Source organism: Pipistrellus kuhlii, unplaced genomic scaffold (assembly GCF_014108245.1).
Source record: "Pipistrellus kuhlii isolate mPipKuh1 unplaced genomic scaffold, mPipKuh1.p scaffold_m20_p_17, whole genome shotgun sequence".
Taxonomy (NCBI): domain Eukaryota; kingdom Metazoa; phylum Chordata; class Mammalia; order Chiroptera; family Vespertilionidae; genus Pipistrellus; species Pipistrellus kuhlii.
In genome coordinates this window covers 434,143-459,289 of record NW_023425482.1, presented here as the reverse complement: position 1 = coordinate 459,289, position 25,147 = coordinate 434,143, and the positions used below count along the sequence as shown (strand labels likewise).

General features: G+C 41.0%; 1 protein-coding gene and 1 long non-coding RNA gene across 7 annotated transcripts in view; both read left to right on the top strand.

Moving 5' to 3' along the window:
• Nucleotides 1-25,147, top strand: part of ZNF566 (zinc finger protein 566) — a 140,092-nt gene that overhangs the window by 82,359 nt on the left and 32,586 nt on the right. For 3 of the 6 annotated variants that reach the window (XM_036440800.2, XM_036440799.2, XM_036440796.2), the window contains exon 1: nucleotides 11,449-12,164. The exons of 2 other annotated variants lie outside the window; for them this stretch is intronic. The gene's annotated coding sequence lies outside the window, so the exon portion shown is untranslated. Of the gene's footprint in view, nucleotides 1-11,448; nucleotides 12,328-25,147 lie in introns of those variants that run through there. One more of the 6 variants, XM_045582488.1, reaches the window with a different exon arrangement.
• Nucleotides 56-1,134, top strand: LOC118720612. Its single transcript, XR_004988486.2, has 2 exons — nucleotides 56-981; nucleotides 1,038-1,134. It is a non-coding gene; the product is annotated as an uncharacterized LOC118720612 (long non-coding RNA).

Sequence of the window (25,147 nt, the reverse complement as noted above, 5' to 3'; positions counted from 1 at the left end):
AAGTACTTTAGTTGCAGATTTGATCCCAGCTCCAGTTGGGGCATATATGGGAGGCAACCAATCAATATGTCTCTCTCACATTAATGTTTCTTTCCCCCTTTTTTCCTTCTCTCCACTTTTTTTCCATCTGTCTAAAACCAATGGAAAAAATATCCTTGGATAAGGATTAAGAAACAAAAAGAATAATTATAATGGTCAGGTAAAGTAAGATGAGAAATTGCTGCACAGTTTCTATGATACTGTGTACTATAAATTTATTCACCCATTTCCTATTGATTCATCTTGTTGCTAGTTATTGTCACCACAAACAAACTTGAGTAAATACCCTTACATGTAGTTATTTGATTACTGGAGGGTAGATTATAGGCAAGAGGTTGCTAGACATATCTAAGGATATATGCTATTTAAACATTTTAATAGATACTATTAGTCAATTTTAAAAAGACAAGAAATGCTGTAAATAAATGAATAGAATACTACTTAGCCATAGGAAAAGATGAAATACTGCCTTTGTGACAACATGGATGGATCTTGAGAATATCTGCTAAGTGAAAGTCAGACATAAAAAGTCAAAAGTCAAGAACCACAAATTCACTCACGTAGGATATAAAACTGAAAGTAACAAATGAACAAATAAGACAATATGGTGGTAACTGGAGGGAAGGGTTTAGGGTGTAGTAAAGAGGGTCAAATATATGGTAACTGAAGATATGACTTAGAGTGGTGGGCACACAATGCAATATATAAAGGCCATATATCAAAAAATTGTATATTTGAAATCTATATAATTTCATTAACCAATGTCACCCCGATAAATTTAATTTAAAAATAGATAAAAAGACATGTAGTCTGCAATAGATGGCATTGACATGCTCAAATTCATGCTGGTCTGATGAGTATAAAACTCACCTACTCCTGGATTTGCTTTGTAAATTTTGATACTGTTAACCCATTTTCCTAAAGGATTATGTTTGTTGTTTTGTTTTTTTTGTGTGTGTGTGTGTTGTTGTTGTTGTTGTTGTTGTTGTTTTTTACAGTTTGAAGACCTCTTCATATATTAGCTAGTGGGAATTTGTCTAATTTTTGTTATAAAAAATGTGATTTTTTTCCATTAAATATTATTAAATGCCTCTGTAACTGAATATGTACTAATTTTTTTCTAAGCTTATGAATTAGGAAGATACTTTGGGGAGGCTGGAAGTGGAAGAGGGCATAGAGGGTATGAATAGTGAAATAAAATAAAACAACAAAATATATATTTTTAATCTCTAGACTGCATATATTATTTCTTAGTTTGCCTTGCAATTTGGTTATCTCAATATGTAAATATGTAATGCATCTAGAATTTAATGTCTTATAAAGAGAGGTTCATTGTTATTTTCTTCCAGATGGATTCCTATTGTACAAGCACAATTCAGTAAAATAGTTTAATATGTTCAATAGCCAATCACATAGCACTGACATCAGCACAATCTCAGATGTGATCTAGCAATTAAATAAACTGAATAGGCTTTAACACTGAATTCATTTTATTGGCAGCTTTATCCTGATAAGAAAACTTCTTCACAATATGTTTATTAGGCGGTCCTGCAACTGTCCAAGCAAGCACAGCTTTCAGGACCTCAGCACTGGGAAACATTAACATTCTCATCCAGGGCATTTTACAATAATCCACCAGTTCACATATGCATGGTGTGCCACCATCACATGGGCACACTCAGGTGGAAGACCGATATCTACTTAAGCATAGGGAAGCCACTCCACTACCTTGGCTTCCTCAAGACATATAATGCTTTACTCACATAGGCTGTCTATGTGCCAATTCACAGATCTCCCGATCTAGGTAAAGGCTACAGGTGTGGGATTTACAATGTTACTTCAAGGATGCTGTGATAGAAAGGATGCTGTGGACTGGCTGTTTCCATCTACAAGAGTTCAAATCTAAAGTCATCTTTCCAGATATGGATCAATGAGAAAAACCTTTCCAGATATGGACCAGTGGGCTTAATCCTTTTTCTATTGAACTGGAACTTGTGCTATGTAATCATTTACTCATATGATCTTTCCCCTCACTCAACTGAAATTATCTTATATTTTCATTTACCTGACCATTATAATGGTCAGGTAAAGTAAGATGAGAAATTGCTGCACAGTTTCTATGATACTGTGCACTATAAATTTATTCACCCATTTCCTATTGATTCATCTTGTTGCTAGTTATTGTCACCACAAACAAACTTGAGTAAATACCCTTACATGTAGTTATTTGATTACTGGAGGGTAGATTATAGGCAAGAGGTTGCTAGACATATCTAAGGATATATGCTATTTAAACATTTTAATAGATACTATTAGTCAATTTTAAAAAGACAAGAAATGCTGTAAATAAATGAATAGAATACTACTTAGCCATAGGAAAAGATGAAATACTGCCTTTGTGACAACATGGATGGATCTTGAGAATATCTGCTAAGTGAAAGTCAGACATAAAAAGTCAAAAGTCAAGAACCACAAATTCACTCACGTAGGATATAAAACTGAAAGTAACAAATGAACAAATAAGACAATATGGTGGTAACTGGAGGGAAGGGTTTAGGGTGTAGTAATACCAAGACATTTCTATATTTTCTTGTTTCATTAATCTATTTTTCTGTTCCTATACAAATACCACAGCTTCCAGGACCTCAGCTAATTAGTTTAACATTAGCCATATTGTGTTTCCATACTGTAGTATAAGAGTTAAATCCCTCTTGCTGTTTTTCACACTGTTAATGCCTACTCTAAGTTAATTTTATTTCTACATAAATGAGGATAGTTTTCTCAAATTAGAAAAACCTTTTGGTATTCTAATTTGTATTGCATTAAATTTATACATTTATTTCGGGAGAAGTGACATTTATGATATTGCCTTTCTGCCCCCAAGCAATGCCTTCCCATTTGTTGAAATTGTCCTTCAGCAGAAGGATTCTGAACAGAGTAATGTGCAGCCCATCTCTGCTTAATACCATTATATTCAAGAAAGATTTAATATATGGGTGAATAAGAAAAATCCCTGTATGGACTGACTATTTCCATCTACAAGAGTTCATATTGCTAGTGTGATGATATTTGGAGGAGAGGCTTTAGGAAGGTAATTTGGTTTAGATTATATCATGAGGGTAAGAGAGAGAGAAAGAGATATCTCCATGTGAACATAAAATGAGAAGGCAGCTGTCTACAAGCCAAGAAGTAGATCTTCATCAGAAACCAAATCTGCCAGCACTTTGATTTTGGAATACTCAAGGTAATACAATCATTTCCTGCTTAATTGTATGCCAGTCAGAAATGAGGTTATATTCTCTTAATATACAGTAAGACAAAGACACTTTATCATTAGGGGAGTGCAATCCTAACTTTATTAACAAGTTCTATAGTTTTGGGGAATTTATAAAACTTCTATTAAGCCCCAATTTCTTCATTTTAAAATAAGAATAATTGAAACAGGAAATATGTGACAGATATTCCTAGAGCAACATAACCAAAATGTTAAATGAAAAAGCTCCAGTTTATTGTATCCCCACAAACTGAATAAAACATGCTTTTTGAACTAACTTTGTAGTAGCCCTGGAAAGTAGTCACAGGCTTATAGGAACAAGCAAGTGCCCAATAAAGAAAAAGCCATCTTCAAATGTTAAAGTTTTGTAGCATTTTCATTCTTACCCCACTGCTTCCAGCATAGCAGTGATCTTGGTCTTGAGCAGGCAGCAACCCATTTCTCCCTCATACTGGAGGGAGCAAAGCAGGTTGTGTTTACAAATTATTGTATACATTTTTTCTAATCTTTCTTGGTACATGAAGGACTGATACAAGGCACCTGTTTTGCATTAGTCAGAATGCAGGTGGGGGAAAATAATTAGGTACTGCTCATAAAAGCTATAAAGTGGACTACAAAACCATAGATAAGTGGCTCGAGATTATTAGTGGAGACACAAGAGATAATCTATGGCCTGGAGGAAAATCTGGGGTAATTTAAGTTTGTAATTCTACTTATTATCTATAGAGTTGACAATACATTTATGAAAATAATTATAAATCTTTGTTATTGGACATACACTCTACAAAGATGGAACATTTTGACACTAGTGACAAAGAGAACAGTTATAGTAAATTTATTTATGTGACTAGGTAAGTTGATATTAGATTGTTATAACATTAGGATGTTATATGTCATCCTCATGGTAATTAATAAAGATATAGCCATAGGACAAACACAAAAGAAAATTAGAAAAGAATCAAAATATGTCACAAATATAAAAAAAATGAGGGCAATAATGAAGAAAATGAGGAGGGAATGCTGTGAAGACATACAGAAAACAGCAAAATAGTTCTTTTCAGTCAAAATGCAGATTGCCAAAATGGATTTTTAAAGAATGACTCAATTATGCTATGTACAAGATACTTTAGACCTAAAGTCCCAAACAGGTTGACGGTAAAAAAATGAAAGATAGTCCTTGCAAATAATAATCAAAAGAGAACAGAATAGCTAATACTAAAAGAAAAGTGACACTGAGTAAACAACTATTAAGAGAAAAGGATATATCAACAAGAAATATATGAATTATAAACATATATACCAGACATCAGAGCCTCAAGATATATGAAACAATCTGATAGGACTGAAAGGAGAAATATTTGTACAATAATGGATATATCAATACAGTCATAATCCACATAACAATGATTTGGTCAGCAGTGGACCACATATGTGACAATGGTGCATCCTGTATAATAAAAGGGTAATATGCAAATTGACCCCAATGGCAAAACAACCAGTCGCTGTGACATGCACTGACCACCAGGATGCAGATGATCAATTCAGGAGCTGCCTTGTGGTCAGTGCACTCCCACAGGGGTAGCTCCGCTCAGCCACAAGCCGGGCTGATGTGGAAAGTGGGCCTACGCCATCAGTCAGACATCCCCTAGAGTTTCTGGGCTGCCAGAGGGATGTCTGACTGCCAGCTTATGCCTGATCCCTGGGGGAGCAGGTTTAAGCCTGCAGGTGGACATCCCCTGAGTGGTCCTGGACTGTGAGAGGGCACAGGCCAGGCTGAGAGTCCCCTACCCCCAAACCAGAGTGCACGAATTTTCATGCACCGGGACTTTAGTAAGATTATAATGAAGCTGAAAAATTCCTATCACCTAATGACACTGTAGTCATAACATAGTGAAGAAGAGGCTAGAGAAAATAAAAGGAGAGGAGGAGCACCTGAAGAAAATTCACAGTAGTGTGTTTAAGAGGTTTTGCAGACCCCAACAAGCTTCTTAAAATGTTTGAAAGCATGGACCCCAACACCAAAAGGTTTTCTTTAATAGGAATGTTCATAGTCTATGATGGAAAAAAAATCAAACTATCATGGACATATTTTTTAAAAGTAACATTTCAGTAGCCTCAGGCAGGTGCTTCATGAGCTATTCCAGAAGACATTGTTATAGGAAATGACAACTCCATGTATGGAATTGCCCAGTAATACAAGATGTGGAGGTGGAAGACACTGATATTGATGATCCTGACCCTAAGCTAATGTGTGTATGTATGTCTTTATTTTTAACAAATAGTTTTGAAAGTTAAATATTTTAATTAAAAGAAAATAGCTTTTACAATAAGGATATAAAGATAAATATTGTTTTATAGCTGTAAACTATTTTAAGCTAAGTATTATTTTAAAAGAATCAAAAGTGCCCTGGTTGGTTTGGCTTAGTGGTTAAAGTGTTGGCCCATGGCCTGAAACGACACAGGTTTGATTCACAGTCAAGGGCTTGGTTGCAGGCTCAATTCCCAGCACTGGTTGAGATGCGCATGTGAGGCAATCAATCCCTGTAATCGATGTTTCTCTCTTCCCTTTACCTCCCTCCCTTCCACTCTCTCTCTCTTAAAAAAAAAAAAAAAAATCAGTGGAAAAATATCCTAGGGCAGTGGTTGGCAAACTCATTAATCAACAGAGCCAAATATCAACAGTACAACGATTGAAATTTCTTTTGAGAGCCAAATTTTTTAAAATTAAACTTTTAACACCAGTTCTTCAAAATAGACTCCCCCAGGCTGTGGTATTTTGTGGAAGAGCCACAGTCAAGGGGCCAAAGAACCACATATGGCTTGCAAGCCAAAGTTTGCGGACCACGGTCCTAGGGTAAGGATTAAAACAAAAATTTAAAAAGTTAAAGCTTTTCAAGTTTTTAAAGTAAAAAGTTACATTAAGCTAATGTTGTTTACTAATGAAAAAGTGTAAATTAGTTAAGCCTAAGTATGCAGTGTTTATGAAATCTACAGTTGTATATGATAATATCCTAGGCCTTCACATTAAGTCAGCACCAATTCAACTCACCCAGAGCAACTTCCAGACCTGTATCTCCTTTATTGGTAAGTGCTGTATTCAGGACTACCATTTTTTATCTTTTATGCTGTTTCTTTTTAAGTATTTTTATTGAATTTAGTTAAAGAAGGTAGAGGGAGAGAAAGAGAAACACCAATCATTGTGAGAGAGAAATATTGATTGGTTGCCTCCTGTATGCACCCCAACTGAGTATGTGCCCTGACCAGGAATCAAACTGGCAACATTTTAGTGCATGGGATGGTACTCAACCCACTGAGCCACACTGGCTAAGGCTAAGCTCTGTTTTTACTGTACCTTACCTATCATCTACACTAATAAAAGAGATAAATGCTAATTGATCATTTCACTATGCCCACAGCCAATCAGTGTGAGTATGCAAATTAACCTAACAAAGATGGCAGTTAATTTGCATATGCAGGCGCTGATTGGCCTAGGTCCTTGGAACTTCTATCTGGACTCAGGTTGCTCCTAGCCTGTAGGCCCATAGGCCTTGAGCAGCAAGGATCCCAGAATGCCCCCTGGCCTCTCAGAGCCTATGAGTGCAGGTGCCAAGCTGCTGGGGTGGGGCAGGAAGGTCCCCTCGTCACTATGGCCCTGCCTGCAGCCACTTGGGAATGCTCCAGCATCAAGCAGCAGTTTGGGTCTGCATCCCCAGCCTGGGGTCTCAGGCTGGCAGCGGTGCCTGGACCCATGCAGTGATCCTCTCCAGGCCCAGCCTGGGTTCTCAGCCACTGAGTCACACCAGTCAGGCAGATATGGAGGAATCTTAAATTTTTTTTTTATATATATTTTATTGATGTTTTACAGAGAGGAAGGGAAAAGGATAGAGAGCTAGAAACATCTATGAGAGAGAAATATCTATCAGCTGCCTCTGCACAGTCCCCACTGGGTAGGTGACTGGTACATGGCCTTGACTGAAATTGAACCTGGGATCCTTGAGTCTGCAGGCTATTGCTCATCCACTGAGCCAAACCAGTTAGGGCTGTCCAATATGTTAAAGAAAATACCCTATCTAATAAAGAGGGAATATGCAGGGGAGGGCATTTGGGGGTGACCAAGCTGTCAGGGAGGGCAATTGGGGACAATCAGGCCACTAGGAGACCAGTTAGGCGTCGATCAGGCTGGCAGTGGAGTGGTTAGGGGGTGATCATGCTGGCAGGTAGAAGCGATTAGGGGCAATCAGGCAGGCAGGTAGCAGTTGGGAGCCAACAGTCCAGGATTGTGAGAGGGATGTCTGACTGCCTGTTTAGGCCTGGCAGTCGAATATTCCCCAAGGGGTCCCAGATTGGAGAGGGTGCAGATTGGGCTGAGGAGCACACACCCCGTGCATGAATTTCATGCACTGGGCCTCTAGTATATAATAAAAGCCTAATATGCTAAGTGTCCAGTTGTCTGGTCATCTATTCAATCTAAGTGTAATATGCTAATGATATGTTAAGGCCACCCAACTGCTTGCTATGATGTGCACTGACCACCAAGGGCAGACACTCCAATTGGTAAGTTAGCTTGCTGCTGGGGTCCAGCTGATCGGGACTGAGTAAGATGGGCCAGACATGCCCTGGAGCCCTCCCGAGGTCCCTTCTTGGCTGGCCAATCTGCATCCCTCCCTGGCTCTGATCATGCACCAGTGGGGTGGGTCCCTTGGCCTGGCCTGTGCCCTCTTGCAATCTGGGACCCTTAGGGGATGTTGGAGAGCCAGATTTGGCTCAATCTCACAGGCCAGGCTGAGTTCCCATAATGAGCCTTAATGAGCAATCAGTCAGGACCTGAGGCTGGGCCTTCCCCCACCCCTGTGGGGCTTGACAGGGAACCTCAGGCCGCAACCCCTGCCCAGCGGGCTTGATGGGGAACCTGAGGCTGCTGCCCCCTCCAAGTGGGACCTGATGGGAGACCTGAGAATGCAGCCCACACCTGGCAGGACTTGACAGGATCTCAAGGTGTGCCCCCTGCCTGGTGGGGCTTGACGGGGGACCTCAAGGGATGACTCCTGACCTGGCCCAGGCTGGGGGACCTCAAGCCATGCCTCCGCCCTGGCACTAGTCCAGGGGACCTGAGACTGCACCCCCCCACCAAGCAGGGCTTGACAAGGGTGGATCTAGCCCAATGGGGGGTGGGGCTGGCCGGGTCTAGGTCTCATGCAATCTTGAGGTGCATATGGGTGGGTAGGGACTTGACTCTGGTCCTATGGTGCACCCCAGACTTTGACAGGAGGAATTTTTTCATATATATTTTACTAATTTTCTTTCATCTTTGACACTTTTATTATAGAGAAAGGGCAAATAGCAATATTAAAATATTTCCTCTAATCCCCTTTTAATGTGCATGAATTTCATGCACTGGACCACTAGTATAGTATAATTTCTTTCGTTGAGGTTTTTTCTGTGCCTTTCAGTTGTGTATTAAATTTATTTTTTTGTTTATTGCTGATTACTCTTAAGCATTTAACTGTACTGCAAGGTTTTATTTGTATATATGAAGTTTATACAAATTTTATACCCACTATCTTACTTTCTCCCTTTACTTAAAACCAATGTATGACAATTTGTGTAAGAGTAGGCTTTCTTTCCCCTGGCTGCCAGCATTGGCTTCCATCTGGCACCTGGGATCTGGGCTTCTCTCCTCTGACCACGGGCAGGCACCCGGGACCCGGGTTGGCTTCCCTCTAGCCCCAGCTTTCATCAGGAAGGATGTCTGGAAGATGACCTGTCTAATTAGCATATTACCCTTTTATTATTACAAAAGATTATGTTAGCCCTGGCCCAGTTTCTTAGAGTGTTTTCTGGTTAGTCCAGGTTATGGGTTCATCCATCTTTAGGGCACATAAAAGAATCAACCAATGAGTACATAAATAAGTAGAACAACAAACCAACATTTCTCTTTCTCCCTCTCTCTAAAATAAATTTTAAAAATAGGTTAAAAGTAACTACAGTAAAATACCTCAATATTTGGAGACAGCATCTTTGCAGTTAGAAAAGTTATTTTTATACCTATCAAAATTCATCTGGCCTGGAGGTAATTGGAAGAGTCTCCTTAAGGAACTCAAACTTACATTCCTTGATCTCTGTAGGCCATGTTTTTTTCGTCTAAGGATGGGAATAACACTGCTTAATTCACTTCTTTTCTATGCAGTGGTTGACACTATCCTTCAAACTTTAAAGTTGTTTCTTAGTCCAGGACTTCACAAATTTGTTTGTTCCCTTAGACCGTAGGCTTATATCACTTAAACTTACCCCTTTCAACAGAACTCGAAAAGAACCCATAAGATTGAAAGGCTATGTCTCCAGTCTGAAGTCTAAGTAAATTCCTTGGAATTGGCTTTATGTTTTATTATTTTACTAGAGGCCAGGTGCACGAAATTTATATGGGGAGGGGTGTGTTTCTTAGCCCAGTTTGCACCCTCTCAAATCTGGGACCCCTCGAAGGATGTCCGACTGCCCGTTTAGGCGCTATCCAGTTAGGATTGGGCCTTAACGGGCAGTTGGACATCCCTCTCACAATCCAGGACTGCTGGCTCCCAACTGCTTGCTTGTCTGCCTTCCTGATTGCCCCTAACAACTTCTGCCTGCCAGCCTGATCACCCCTAAACACTCTACTGCAGCCTGTTTGCCCATAACTGCCTTCCCCTGCAGTCCTGGTCCCTCCCAACTGCCCTCCCCTGCTGACCATCTTGTGTTCACATGGGGGCAGGATATTTGACCACATGGGGGCAGCCACCTTGTGTTGAAGTGATAGTCAATTTGCATATTATCCTTTTATTAGATAGGATTAAATAATATAGAGGCCTGGTGCAGCTGGTTTGCCCTGAAGGGTGTCCTGGATAAGGGTAGGGGTTCCCTCGGGGCATGGGGTGGCCTGGGTGAGGGGCCTCTGGTGGTTTTCAGGCTGGCCATGTACCCCAGTGACCCAAGCAGAGGCCCTGATATCTGGGATTTATTTATCTTCTAATTGAAACTTTGTAGCTCTGAATGGAGCCAAGCCTCCTGCTCTCTCCATGGCTGCAGCCATTTTTGTTGGGATTTATTTATCTCCTATAATTGAAACTTTGTAGTCTTGAGCGGATGCTGGGCCCCCCAGGACAGGAGGAAAGCTTGGATTCCTCCATTGCCAGGGGCAACCCTAGCCTCCTGCTCTCTCCATGGCCGCTGCCATCTTGGTTGAGTTAATTTGTATATTGGCTCCTGATTGGCTGGTGGGCGTGGCTTGTGGTTGTAGCAGAGGTACAGCCAATTTGCATATTACTCTTTTATTAGCTAGGATTTGTCTTTATTTTTTAAAATGTATTTTATTGCATTTTTAAGAGAGGAAGGGAGGGGGATAGTTAGAAACATTGATGAGAAATATGAATCAGCTGCCTCCTGCCCACCACCTACTGGGGATGTGCCCTCAACCAAGGTACAGCCTTTGACTGGGATTGAATCTGGGACCTTTCAGTCCACAAGCTGACACTCTATTCACTGAACCAAACTGGTTAGGGCAGGATTTATCTTTATTTTTATTGTTATTTGCAGATGTTCCCATTTTCCTCTCCTTTGCCTCCTCCATCCAGCCTCTGGCTTTCTTTTTAAAGAAAACAACAGTTTTTATTTCTGTTCTATACAGGTGCTTCAGGTTTTACATGCTTTAAACAATTTATTTCCACCCCCTCCCCCTGTTCTCAGTGGTTGAGCACAGACCTATGAACCCGGAGGTCATGGCCGCATTCCTCTCAGGGCACAAGACCAAGTGGTGCCTGTATCTGCAGGTAGGGGGCGTGCAGGAGGCAGCCAATCAATGGTTCTGTCTTGATGTTTCTATCTAAAATCTATAAATATTAAAATAATTTATTCAATTATATAACCTTTCTCCCATCAAATTAAAAAATACAATCACTGTGATATATACAGTGATACTTATTTAAACTTTCAATTACACACACCCACACAAAATTCTGAATCTAGTTTCTCCCTCTCTATGACACACCCAAGTCCCTCCCTCCCTCCCTCCCTCCCTCCCTCCCTCCCTCCCTCCCTCCCTCCCTCCCTCCCTCCCTCCCTCCCTCTCTCTCTCTCTCTCTCTCTCTCTCTCTCTCTCTCTCTCTCTCTCTCCACCCCCCTAGCAAAGCCTGCCTCACCCCTGCCTATTCTCCTCAGGCCAAGACTTTTAATACAAGTTAGCTCAGAATGCCAGCCTCTTTCGCAATTTCAGAAACTCCTCCTCTTTGGCTTTCCTCATCCGTTTCACGTTTAGCAATCCCTCCTTACCAGCCTCCCCAATACTTTTGCAGGTTCTTAGTCTGCCTCTCCTTCAGCGTCCCCGGTGGGGCTCTGGGACTCAGAAACTTAGATCCCACAGCTCCTCTGCACGGAAGAAACCCAAACCAAAGTTACTTCGGAACAAAGACCAAAACAGCGACTCAAGGAAACCTGTGCACTCCTGGGGCGCAGCGGCACTCCCAGAAATGTCCGGGGCCGTAGCTTGAGCAGGCTGAGAAGAATCAGGGTGAATTTCAAACGGTGCAGCCACCGCGTTTCCAGCCCCAGCTCCATTTCCCAGAAGGGCCGCGGTGCCTCTTATCTTTCCTTGGAAACTAGTTTCTCTTCCTGAGCCTTTCCCACTACTGGATGGTATGGCAGATAAGGGAACGAAGCCCATTGAACGTGTCGGAGTGGCCTTTTTCAGGAGCCACGGCCGTTAGGATATCGGCTCCCCGAAGCCTCCGGCGCGCCGTTGGGTGAGGACCGCAGTCGTTTGGCTGGGTCGCAGTTAGGCTTGGACAGAAATCCTGACGTTCTGGAGCCATCTTGCCCGCCCCAGGTAGGTCTCTGACTGCATTGCCCAGAGGACTCCTCAGCGTAACGGGATTCTCGCGTTAATTCAGCCTCTAAGTCGCGCGCTGGCGGGGCCCGCGGGTCTACACCGGCAGCTGCTGCAGTTCTGCGGAGGGGCTCTGCTGCTCCCGGAGCTCCGAGGGCCTGAGGTGAGGACGCTGGGGAGGGCGGGCCGGAGCCTCGGCTTTGTACCCGGGTGGTCAGATTTAAATGGTGGGATTTCCTCTACCTGGAGACTGACCGTGTGGGTGTGACTTGCTACAACCGTGTGCAGCGCAGTCGGGGAGCCTGTGACTGCTGGTGTGATGGGACGGTACCCCGTGCGTGCGTGCGTGCGTGCGTGCGTGCGTGTCTGTGTGTGTGTGGTTGGAGCCACGTGCAGCTTTGTATGGGCAGGTGTATGGCTCAGGGGATGTGATAGCGTTTGTCCCCGTCGGGGTGTGTGATTGTGTGACCCCGTGCATGTGAGAGTCCCTGTGAATGCTTTGTGGTTTTATCTGTGTTTAGTGTGATTGTGACTCTGCAACCAAGTACAGGTAGACAGTGCTTGTGACTGCCTGAAGCCTTGGGTGGGCGGCCCTGTTGCTTTGATTGTGGGTTACTTCTAGCTTTATGCTACCATAGTGGTTATGCGATTTGCGAGACTGGATAAATGTATGAGGTTTTTTTTTTTTTTTTTCATTTATTTATACCTCTCTTAGCACTATACTGTAGTTGTCCTGGTTTTTAAATTTTATATGAACGCTCTCCTTTTTTTTCTTCTTTTCTTATTTGTACAACTATGTTTTTGAGAATTTTCCATATTAGATATAATAGTGATTCCTTTAAAAAATACGCATTTATTGATTTTAGAGAGGAAGGGAGAGGGATAAAGATAGAAACATTGATGAGAGAGAAACATTGATTGGCTGCCTCCTACCTCCCTTTTTGCACCCCCCCTCCCTCCAATTGAGCCTGAAACTCCAGCATGTGCCTGACAAGGAACCTGTGATCTCTAGGTTCATAGGTTGATGCTCAACCACCGAGCCACACCAGCTGGACTATTTCTTATCCTTTTTAGTATTGATGGATTTGAGTTATTTCTAGTCTGTTTTACTTTATAAGCAATGCTGTGCATAAGGTATGTAAAAGTGCATGAGTTTATATACCAATGGAATTACTGGGTTGTATGATATCTTCCACTTTACTAAATAATGCCAATATTTATCAAAGTGGGTGCTCAAATTTATATTTGCACAGCAATGTTTGAAGCATTTCATTGTTCTATATCCCTACCAAAACATATTTTTTTTACATAGTCCTATTTTCTTTAAAAAAAAAATATTGTTGAAAGATTTACATATTTTCTCCTTTCCCCCCATTAACCCATTCACACCCCCCCCCCCCCCCCCCCCCGGTCTGGAAGTTTTTAAAACATTTTTATGAGATATGGTGTATATTATATATAGTAAATGCATAAAGTTAAGTATACAGCTATATAACAATTTCTTGCCAAAAAGTTTCCTTCAAACTTCTTCCCAGTTATTTTTCTCCCAGAATCACTAATCAGAAACTTATCCCCATTAGTTAGTTTTACGGATTCTTGAACTTCATATTTAAATAGAATTATATAGCATGTACTTTTTTTATGCCTGGTTTCTTTTGTTCCACATTATGCCTGAGATTCATCCATATTAGAAAAACCACAAATTTACCCCGGCCTATGTGGCTATGTGGTTGACATCAACTTATGAAATTGGAAGTCATGGTTCTATTCCAGAGCAGGATTAGTTGTAGGATTAACCTCCAGTAGGGAGCATGTAGGAAGCAGGCGATCAATAATTATCTTTCATCATTGATGTTTCTATCTTCCCTTCCCTTCTTCTGTGAAATCAATAATATATATATATATATATATATATATATATATATATATATATATATTATTGATTTTTTTACAGAGAGGAAGGGAGAGAGATAGAAGCGTCAATGAGAGAGAAACAATGACCAGCTGCCTCTTGCACACCCTCCATCGGGGACGTGGTCGCAACCAATGTACATGCCCCTGCCCAGAATCGAACCTGGGACCCTTCAGTCCACAGACCGACGCTCTACCACTGAGCCAAACCGGTCTCGGCAAAATATATATTTTTAAAAACAACAAATTTACTAACTACAATAAAGTATTTCTGTGAAATTTTTCTTTAACCTTATATGATGAAAAACTGTTTCCAATTTTATTCTTTTCCTTCTTCTTCAGTGCAGTTTTTTTTTACTCATTTTTTATATGTTTAGCTTTTTGTGTGTACCCTTTGAGTTCCCCCACATCCTGGTTGATTGTTGCATGTCACAGTATTTTGAGTATGAAGAAATGTGGTTCTTGTCTACTCCCTATAATAAATCAATCTCATTAGTTTCTGCTTTGTCCTTATGCTTTTTATTTTGCACAAATGAATAGGGACATGTATTCTTTCAAATGAACTCTTTTTTGCAATCAACCTGAAGATTATTATGATAAGTGAAATAAGCCAGTCAGAGAAAGACAAATACCATATGATCTCACTTATATGTGGAATCTAATGAACAAAATAAACTGAGGAATAAAACAGAAACAGTGGCATGAATACCTGGAACAGACTGATAGCTGTCAGAGGGGAGAGGGAGAGATGAAAGAAGGTGAAGGGATTAGCCAAAGAACATATAGTATATGTGTTAACTTATAGACACAGACTACAGTGATGGCCAGAGGGAAGGAGGAGCAGGGGCTGGATGGAGGAGGGACTAGGGGAGAAAAGAAGGAATGGGGGTAACAATAAAAATAAAGAAAAATAAAATAGAAAAAAAATACCATACTGTTTTGAACATTGCTTATTTCACTTAATGATATAATGTATACTGGATATTACTCCACAATTCAAAGAGATATTTATAGCTTTTGTTTATATAGTTGCATAATAAATATTTCAGTATATAGATTTATCATAGTTTATTCAACCACTCTTTTTTTTAATCAATTTTTTCACTTTTAAAAAAATAAGTCCTTATACTTCAGATTATTACAGTTGTTGCTCTTTTTTTCTCCTCATACCTCGCCTACACCCAGTTCCCACACTCCCAATGCCCTTCTTCCCCCATTGTCCTCATCCTTAGGTGTACGATTTTTTTCCAGTCTCTCCCTGCACCCTCCACACCCTCTTCCCCCCCAAGAATTATCAGTCCACTCCCTTTCTACCCTGTTTCCCTGAAAATAAGACAGTGTCTTATATTAATTTTTCCTCCCAAATATGCACTAGGTTTTATTTTCAGGGGATGTCTTATTTTCCCATGAAGAAGAATACGGTATACATTTATTGTTAAATGAAAATAAAGGAAATTTGTTACCTGTATACGGTACGGTAGTACGGTAGTTGTCAACACGAACCAGACAAACTGAATCGTACAGTATCAAGAATTTACTCATTTATTTAATGTCAATCATGTCATCATCTTCTGGAACATCATCATAACAATCCAATTCCTGAATTTCCTGGTGAATTTCTTGTGACTCCATTTCTTTCAGAATCAGTGGACCAAATCTCTCATGTTTAGCCTAGGGGGGCCTTATTTTCGGGTGATGCCTTATATTATATTTCACTCAGAAGGAAACCTGTAAGTAGGTCTTATTTTCGGAGGATGTCTTATTTTCGGGGAAACACGGTATGCCCCTGATTCTATTATATTCACTAATTTATTCTCTTTGTCAGATTTTTTTTCACTTGATTTTTAGATTCACTTGTTGATAAGTATGTATTTGTTGTCACTTCGTTGTTCATAATTTTTATCTTTACCTATTTCTTCTTCCTCTTCTTAAATACTTTTCAGCATTTCATGTAATACTGGTTTGGCAGTAATGAACTCCTTTAGCTTTTTCTTGTCTGGGAAGCTCTTTATCAGACCTTCAATTCTAAATGATAGATTTGCTGGGTAGAGTAATCTTGGTTGTAGGTTCTTGCTATTCATCACTTTGAATTTCTTGCCACTCCCTTCTGGCCTTCATAGTTTCTGTTAAGAAATCAGCTGACAATCTTATGGGTATTCCCTTATAAGTAACTATCTGTTTTTCTCTTGCTGCTTTTAATATTCTCTCTTTGTCTTTTGCTGTTTGCATTTTAATTATGATGTGTCTTGGTGTAGTCCTCTTTGGTTTCCTCTTTTTGGGGTTCTCTGTGCTTCTTGGGCTTGTAAGTCTATTTCTTTCACCAGGTGGGGGAAGTTTTCTGTCATTATTTCACCAAATAGGGTTTAAATATCTTGCTCTTTCTCTTTTTCTTGTACTCTTATAATTCAGATGTTGGTACACTTGAAGTTGTCCCAGTAGCTCCTTACATTATCTTCATATTTTTTGGATTAATTTTCTTTTTTGCTTTCCTGGTTGAGTGTGTTTTGCTTCTTTGTATTTCAAATCTTTGACTTGATTCTTGGGATTCTCTAGTCTACTGTTGGATCTCTTATTCTTTATTTCAGTCAGTGTATGCTTAGTTTCTAATTGGTCCTTTTTCATATCCTTGAGGATTTCACTAAATTTCTTGGAGGTTTCTAGAAGATCCTTGAGTAACCTTATAACTGGTTTTGAACTCTATATCCTGTAGTTTGATTTCCTCCATTTCTTTCATTTGTGACATGTTTTTTTGTCTCTATATTTTGGCTGCTTCTCTGTGTTGATGGGGTGGCTTTGTGTGCTATGTGTCCTATAGGGCCTAGTGTCTCAGCTTCCCCAGTCACCTGAGGTGGATACTCTTGGTGTACCACTTTGTGGGTTGTGTGCACAGTCTTGTTGTAGTTAAGTCTTTCTAAAAAAATATATATTTTATTGATTTTTTACAGAGAGGAAGAGAGAGGGATAGAGTTAGAATCATTGATGAGAGATAATCATTGATTAGCTGCCTCTTGCACACCCCCTACTGGGGATGTGTCCCCACTCAAGGTACATGCCCTTGACCAGAATCCAACCTGGGATCTTTCAGTCCACAGGCCGATGCTCTATCCACTGAGCCACCGGTTTTGGCTATAGTTGTCTTGATTACTGTTGGTATCACTGGGCGGAATTGACCTCCAGACCAATTAGCTCTGAGGACCAGTTGTGTCTACAATGGGAGAACTGCTGTGTTGGAGACACCCTTATGGGATAGGACTTGCTTCAGTTGGGTTTTGGCACTCACTGAATCTGCCCCTTGAGTGTGTCTCTTATGTATCTGAAGAGTTGTAATCTGGTGTCTCACTTTGACCACTGGGTGCACTGGCTCTTGGATCTCTAAGAAGGTACTAAGTCAACCCCTGCCTGAGGCCACCCAGCAGGAGCTACAGAGAAATCTACAGTTTCCTCCTCTTATTTTGGGGTTTGGGGGTGCCCAGGTGAGGCGCAGCTGTGAAATAATGCAGACTGCTGATGAGCTTTAGGCCTTTTGGAAGCTCTGGGCTTTTTTGAACCCACTGCAGTTTATAAGATTAGGTTGCAAAAGGCCAGGCCATTCATATGTAAATGCATCTGGGCACAGCTTGGATTGGGTTGTAAATTGGGTTGGACGTGGCCTTAGGGAATCACTGGGCAGAGTAAACTGCAATGGCTGCCAGTCTGCTCTGCCCCAAATAGGTCCCTGGGTCTCTGTATCCCACAGCCCCGTGCAGGAACGATGAATGCTGAGACCACCTCAGAGGTCCCCTGTTAAGCCCAGCCAGGCAGGGTGGCACAGCCTCATGTTCCCTGGTGCTGGGGTGGGGGGCATGGCCTGAGGTTCCCCGTCAAGCCCTGCTGGACAAGGGGTGCAGTCTGAGATTCCCCAGCCTGGTGTGGGAGAAGGGGGGAGGTGTGTGTGGCCTGAAGTCCTCTGTCAAGCCCCACCTGGTGGGGGGTGCAGTCTGAGGTCACCCAGTCTGGTGCTGGGGTTGAGGGGAGCAGCCTGAGGTCCCCTATCCCAGCACCAGGATGGGAAGCTCACCTTGAGGTCCACCATCAAGCCCCTCCAGTGGGGGGCATGGCCTCAGGTCCTCTGGCCTGGTGCTGGGGCAGGGGGCATGGCCTGTGGTTCCCTGTCAAGCCTCGTCAGGTGGGGGAGGTGGCCTGAGGTCTCCTGTCAAGTCCTACAGAGGATGGGGGAGGGTGTAGCCTCAGGTCCCTGCTGATGGCTCATTAAGGCTACTTATGGGAATTTGGTTTCAGCTGTGGGTGCAGCCATTCTTTGTGACCAAGTGATGGTCAATTAGAATATTCCTTCTTTATTAGATAGGATGTGGCTCTTTTAGAACTGTATTCTATTTTATTATTCTTTTTGTCAGTGCCACTGTTTTGAAATCTTCAGTATTAATTCTCCAACTCTTTTCCTACTTTTTCAAGAATGTCTTGGCTATTATATCCCCTTTCAATTTCCTATGTTTGAATCAACTTGGTAATGATCACATAAAAGAAAAGTCCTTGCTGGGATTTTGTTTGTGAATCTATATATTAATTAGGGGATAACTGACATTTTATCAATATTTAGTCTTTCTGCCGAGACCGGTTTGGCTCAATGGATAGAGCGTCGGCTTGGGGACTGAAGGGACTCGGGTTCAATTCCGGTCAAGGGCATGTACCTTGGTTGCGGGCATATCCCCAGTAGGGGGTGTGCAAGAGGCAGCTGATCGATGACGCTCTCTCATCGATGTTTCTAGCTTTCTATCTCTCTCCCTTCCTCTCTGTACAAAATCAATAAAATATATTTAAAAAAAATTTTAGTCTTTCAACTAATAAATATAGTTCAACTGATGTTTCTTTTCATATTTAACCCATTGGAATTAATAATTATTAATTATTCAAAGTGTGTAAACATTTTTGGGGACACCCGATGTAATATGCATTTACATTTGTTAAGGTCTAATTTTTCTGAACAATATGTAGTTTTCAGTGGACATCTGTTAGTTTTGTACCTAAGTATTTGATGTTTATTATTGAGACTGTAATAAACAGTCACAAGTATCACATACCTGTATGTGGTTGCACAATCACACTAACTACAGATAAAACCAGTTTGTATTCACAGGTACCCCTACATGCATTCTTCAGCACATGGTCATAATTGTTTATAGCTGGAAGTATTGTTGCTTTTTGTATATTGTCCTTGTATGTAACATTTGTAAAATACCTACTTTAGATGCTACTTATGAAGTTGAGGATATTATTTTCTGTATTAATGAGGGGTGCATTTAGACAAATGCATTTTCTGTGTCTCTCAAGAGGATCATATGATTTTTCTTTTATTAAATACTAGAGGGGCCCCGTGCATAAATTCCTGCACAGGGGTGGGGAGGTGTGTGCCTCAGCCCAGCCTGTACCCTCTCCAATCTGGGGCCCCTCGAAGGATGTCCAACTGCCAGTTTTGGTCCGATCCCAGTAGAATTGGGCCTTAAATGGGCAGTCGGACATCCCTCTCACAATCCAGGACTGCTGGTTCCCAACTGCTTGCCTGTCTGCCTTCCTGATTGTCCCTCACCACTTCTGCCTGCTAGCCTGATCACCCCCGAACCACTCCCCTGCAAACCTGGTTGATTCCTAACTGCTCCCCTGCCAGCTTGATTGCCCCTAACTGTCCTTCCCTGCAGACTTGATCACCCCCAACTGCCCTCCCTTGCAAGCCTGATCCCTTCCAATGCCCTCCTCTGTTTCCCTGATCTCCCACAACTGACCTCCCTTGCAGGCCTTGTCGCTGCTGACCATCTTATGGTGGCCATCTTGTGTCCACATGGGGGCAGGATATTTGACCACATGGGGGCAGCCATCTTGTGTGTTGGAGTGACAGTCAATCTGCATATTACTCTTATTAGATAGTATAGAGGCCTGGTGCATGGGTGGGGGCCAGCTGGTTTTCCCTGAAGGTTGTCCCAGATCAGGGTGGGGGTTCCTTGGGGCATGGGGCGGCCTGGGTGAGGGGCCTGTGGTGGTTTGCAGGCCAGCTACGCTCCCCAGTGACCCAACCAGAGGCCCTGGTATCTGGGATTTATTTATTTTCTACAATTGAAACTTTCTAGTCTTGAGGAGAGCCAAACCTTCTGCTTGCTTTGTGGCAGCAGCCATTTCTGTTTGGATTTATGTATCTTCTGTCATCGAAACTGTGTAGTCTTGAATAGAGGCCTTGGCCAGCGAGGGTGTGTAGAAAGCTTGGCTTCCTCCATTACTGGGGAAATCCAAGCCTTCCTCCTGCTCTCTGTGGTTGTAGCCATCTTGGTTGGGTTTATTTGCATATTCACTCCTGATTGGCTTGTGGGTGTGGCTTGAGGGTGGATTTGCGGATGTAGCTAAGTGATGGTTTATTTTCATATTACTCTTTTATTATATAGGATATCAATGTGGTAAATTATGTTGTTTTTCAAATGTCAAACCAACCTTTTCTTTCTGAAGTAAATCCTGCTTGGTCATAATATAGTAAATCATTTAAAAATAATTTTATTGGGTTAAATTTGCTAATGTAGAATTTCTGTTTTATATCCTTATGAGAAATATTAGCCCATATTTTCTTCTAATGTCTGTTAAGTTTTGGTGTTAGGCTTCTATTAGCCTCAAAATGAGTTACGAAGAATTTTATGTTTTGCTATTCACTACAAGTAAGAATAAAGTTGTATCTTAAATTTGGAAGAAGTTACTGAGTTACTGGTGAAGCAATTGGGCCTAAAATTTTCTTGATATGAAGATTTTAAATTTTGGGGTCAATTTAACTCTTTATTTTGTTTTTGTTCAATTTGGGAATGCTTTTTAAAGGAATTTGTCTATTTTAAAATATATATATTTTATTGATTTTTTTACAGAGAGGAAGAGAGAGGGATAGAGAGTTAGAAACATCAATGAGAGAGAATCATCGATCAGCTGCCTCTTGCAAACCCCCCCCCCCCCCCCCCCCCACTGGGGATGTGGCCGCAACCAAGGTACATGCCCTTGACCAGAATTGAACCTGGGACCCTTGAGTCCTCAGGCCAACACTCTATCCACTGAGCCAAACCGGTTTGGGCAGGAATTTGTCTATTTTATCTAAGCTTTCACACTTATGAACATAAACTTATTACTATTCTGTTTTTATCTTTTTAGTGTCTATGAAACCTGTAATGATGTTACCTTTTCATTCCTTATATTGTTCATTTGTTTAGTTCCCCTCTTTTTTTAATCAGTGCTCTTGGTAATTTTTTCTTCTTCCTTTGTTTACTTTCAAGGTGTTTTTGTTTACTCTTTGGTTTTTAACAATTTGGCTATATTTGGTTGTGGTTTTGCTCTTTGTTTTGTATCTTTGTTTTATTTCAGATTTTCTGAGCTTCTTGAAACTCTTGTTGAAGCTTTTGATTAGTTCATGTTTTTTTTATATAAAATATATTTTATTGTTTTTTTACAGAGAGGAAGAGAGAGGGATAGAGAGTTAGAAACATCGATGAGAGATAATCACAGTCAGCTGCCTCCTGCACACCCCCCACTGGAGATATGCCCGCAACCAAGGTACATGCCCTTGACTGGAATTGAACCCGGGATCTTTCAGTCCGAAGGCTGAAGCTCTATCCACTGAGCCAAACCGGTTTTGGCTTAGTTCATGTTTTTCTATTAATTGCTATCCAATCTCCTTTATCTTTCTGAGATGCCATTTACATGTGTGGGAGCTAATTTGACTGTGTCTCATGTGTCTTTTATATTAACTTATGTTCTTTTTGTTCTTTTTCTTTCTTGTCTGCACTTTATGTAAATATATTTTTTACTTGTTTTTTAGTTCAGTAATTCTACTTTTTATATGCCTGGTTTCATGTTAACACTGTGCAATGACTTTTTAATTTCTTAACTTGCTGATTTAAAGTCTATTTTAATCTTTTTTTTTAAAATAAATTTAAATTCTATTTTCTTCATCTCACACATTTGCCTATCATTTTTTCCTTGATTGTCTTTAACATTTAATTGTAGCTATTTTAAATGATTTGTTTGCCAGGTCCTATGTCTGAATTATCTGTGGTTCTGCTCCTATTTTCTGTTTTTAATCTTGCGTTTTTTAATTGTATGATAGATATTGTATCTAAAACAACTGGGGGTGGGATGTCAAGGCCAGTCACTATCTACTTCTAACTTTATCATTATAAAAGAAAAATTAAACTGTTTTTCAGGTTCTGTTACTAACAGACATATATAATTTCTAGTATATGGAAAATTTTCAGGATAATTCTAGAAGTAATTTAAAACATACTGTAAGTAAAATTATAATTTTTATTATTAAAAAAAACTAGAGGCCCAGTGCATGAATTCATGCACGGGTGGGTCTGGCCCACCAGCTTCAATCTCGGGCCAGGCCAGCCAGGGGGAGGGTATGCGGAAGGTTGGCTGGCTGGTTATGCCCCTCATCGAGGTGATGGGGGATGATCAGGGGCGTATACTGTTAGCTGTCAGGCTCTGCCCCCTGGTTGAAATTCTGGTTGATCTCCCAGTCAAGGGAACAATTTACATATTAGCCTTTTATTATATAGGATAAGTTTATTATTTATAAAAGTGTAAAATACTAAAAAATGTAAGTTACTCCATTTTAAAGGACTTTCTTCCCTGTAGTGTTATTTTTTTGCGGTGCTCTATGCCCAGGTGTGGCCATTTTACAGGCATACTATATATAGTCTTGGCCATAGAGATGCTTGGCTTTAAAAAGGAGGGACACATCCCTCAAATGCAACAACTTGGTGTGTGAGGATACCCCTGATGTTGCACGAGGGTGTTGTGTGAGGATGTGATGCCGCCTAGGCTTTTATTATATAGGATAATATTAAAAGGAGCGTTTTAAGGTAGAGATGTATGGACCATTTTGATTTTAATTTCTTGGAATATATATGCACCTGGGGGAATATAGTGAGATAGTGAGTAGCCACTAAATAATTGATAACATGGTGCTACTTCCTGGGTGTTTAGTTTTACTTGAAATTGTTGATGAATTCTTTAATGATCAAGAAGCTTTGTGCAGAGAGAAATGCTCACTGCCCTTTATCCTATTTAATAAAGAGGGAATATGCATAATGACCATCACACCGCCACAAAGATGGCAGTGCCCACAGTGGAGGCAGTGGTTTCCATAACACAAGATGGCTGAGCCCACAGCAGAGGCTGAGTTCCCATAATGAGCCTTAGTTGAGCAATCAACAGGGACTTTAGGCTGCATCCCCCTGCCCCTGACAGGGGACCTCAGACCTTGTTCCCCACCCTGGCACCAGGCCTGGGGACCTCAGGCCATGCTCCCTGCCTTAGCACTAGGCCGGGACATCAGGCCATGCCCCATACCCAGCAGGGCTTCATGGGGACTTCAAGGTGGGCCAACTGACCCAGCCCTGGGCCGGGGAACTCAGGCCATGCCCCCTGCGGAGCAGGGCTTGATGAGGAACCTGAAGCTGTGTCCCCCCTCCCAGTGGGGCTTGACAGAGGATCACAAGGTGTGCCATCTGCCCAGCAGGGCTTGGTGGGGAACCTCAGGCCATACTTCCCACTCGGCAGGGCTTGACAGGGGATCTCAGGCTGCATCCCTCACCTGGTGGGGCTTCACGGGGTCCTCAAGGTGCGCCCCCGGGGGACCTCAGGCCAGGTCCCCTGCCCCAGCACTTGGCCAGGGGACCTGATGCTGTGCCCCTTCACCCCTCCCACTCGGCAGGGCTTGACAAGGGTGAGATCGGCCGGGTCTGGATCTAGCCTAATGGGGGGGAGGTGGCCGGGTCTGGGGCTCATGTGATTTTGAGGCACACATGGGTGGGTGGGACTTTACTGTGGATCCCATGGTATACCCCAGACTCTGACAGGAGGAAGATTTTCATACACATTTTACTAATTTTCTTTCATCTCTGACACCTCTATTATAGAGAAAGGACAAATAGCATTATTAAAATATTTCCTCTAATCCTTGTTTGATGTGCACAAATTGTGTGCACTGGGCCACTAATACTTTATAATGCTCAGTTTATTTTCCTATATCTAATAAGCAAAAAAGTTTTTTTTCTTTAAAGTTTAAATATAAAGAAGTGGTTACTCTTCCTAAATAATTTATCCTTCTATTTGTATAACTATTCTTTTCTAATAATATATTTGATTGATTTCAGAAAGGGATAGAGAGAGGGGGATAGAAACAAAATGATGAGAGAGAATCATTGGCTGGTTGCCTCCTGCACTGGGGATTGAGCCTGCATCCCCAGCAGGTGCCCTGACCAAGATGGAACTGTAACCTCCTGGTTTATATGTCAACACTCAACCAATGTGCCACACTGATCTGGTTAGTATAACTATTCTTTTGGACATTTTAAACATGTTAAGTACATAAAATATGTGATTTTTAAAATTATTCATTCATGTAATAACATCAAAAGCTATTCTAAAGCATCAGTTATATAGTCAATTTCTACATAATTTCTATACTCGTAATTCTTTCTTATTGCTATGTTAATTTTAACATCTTGCTAAAGTTTCAGTAATATTTCTTTGTTTGCTTTTTTGGACTTTAGTTATCTTAAGGCAAGACTTAAAGCAGAATTAGAGGATCTGTTTATCAATCAGTTGTTTCTTGCTCAGGATTTGGGACCTGATTGTATAATCCAGGATTATTGAAACCTGGTTTGACCAATGTATATCCAAACCAAAATGATTGCAATCAACTTTTATGAATTAATCATTCAAAATTATATGTTGGTAAAATGATATGTACAGTGAATGATATTTACAACATTGTTATAATGAAAGACTGGAAATAACCCAAATTATCGTCAACAGCAGATTGGTTAAGTAAAATATATTCACTTAATGATGTATAATTTAGCTAAGAATTATGCAACTCTGTATGTACTAGTTGGGATCCAATACAAAATACACTAAATTAAAATAGCAAATATGTGTAACAGTATGTATAATATGCTACAATTTATGTAAAAGAAATTACATCTTTGAGTGTAGGTATACATATATTCTCCAAGCCATATCAGGTTGTTCAAATCTGTTCTGGT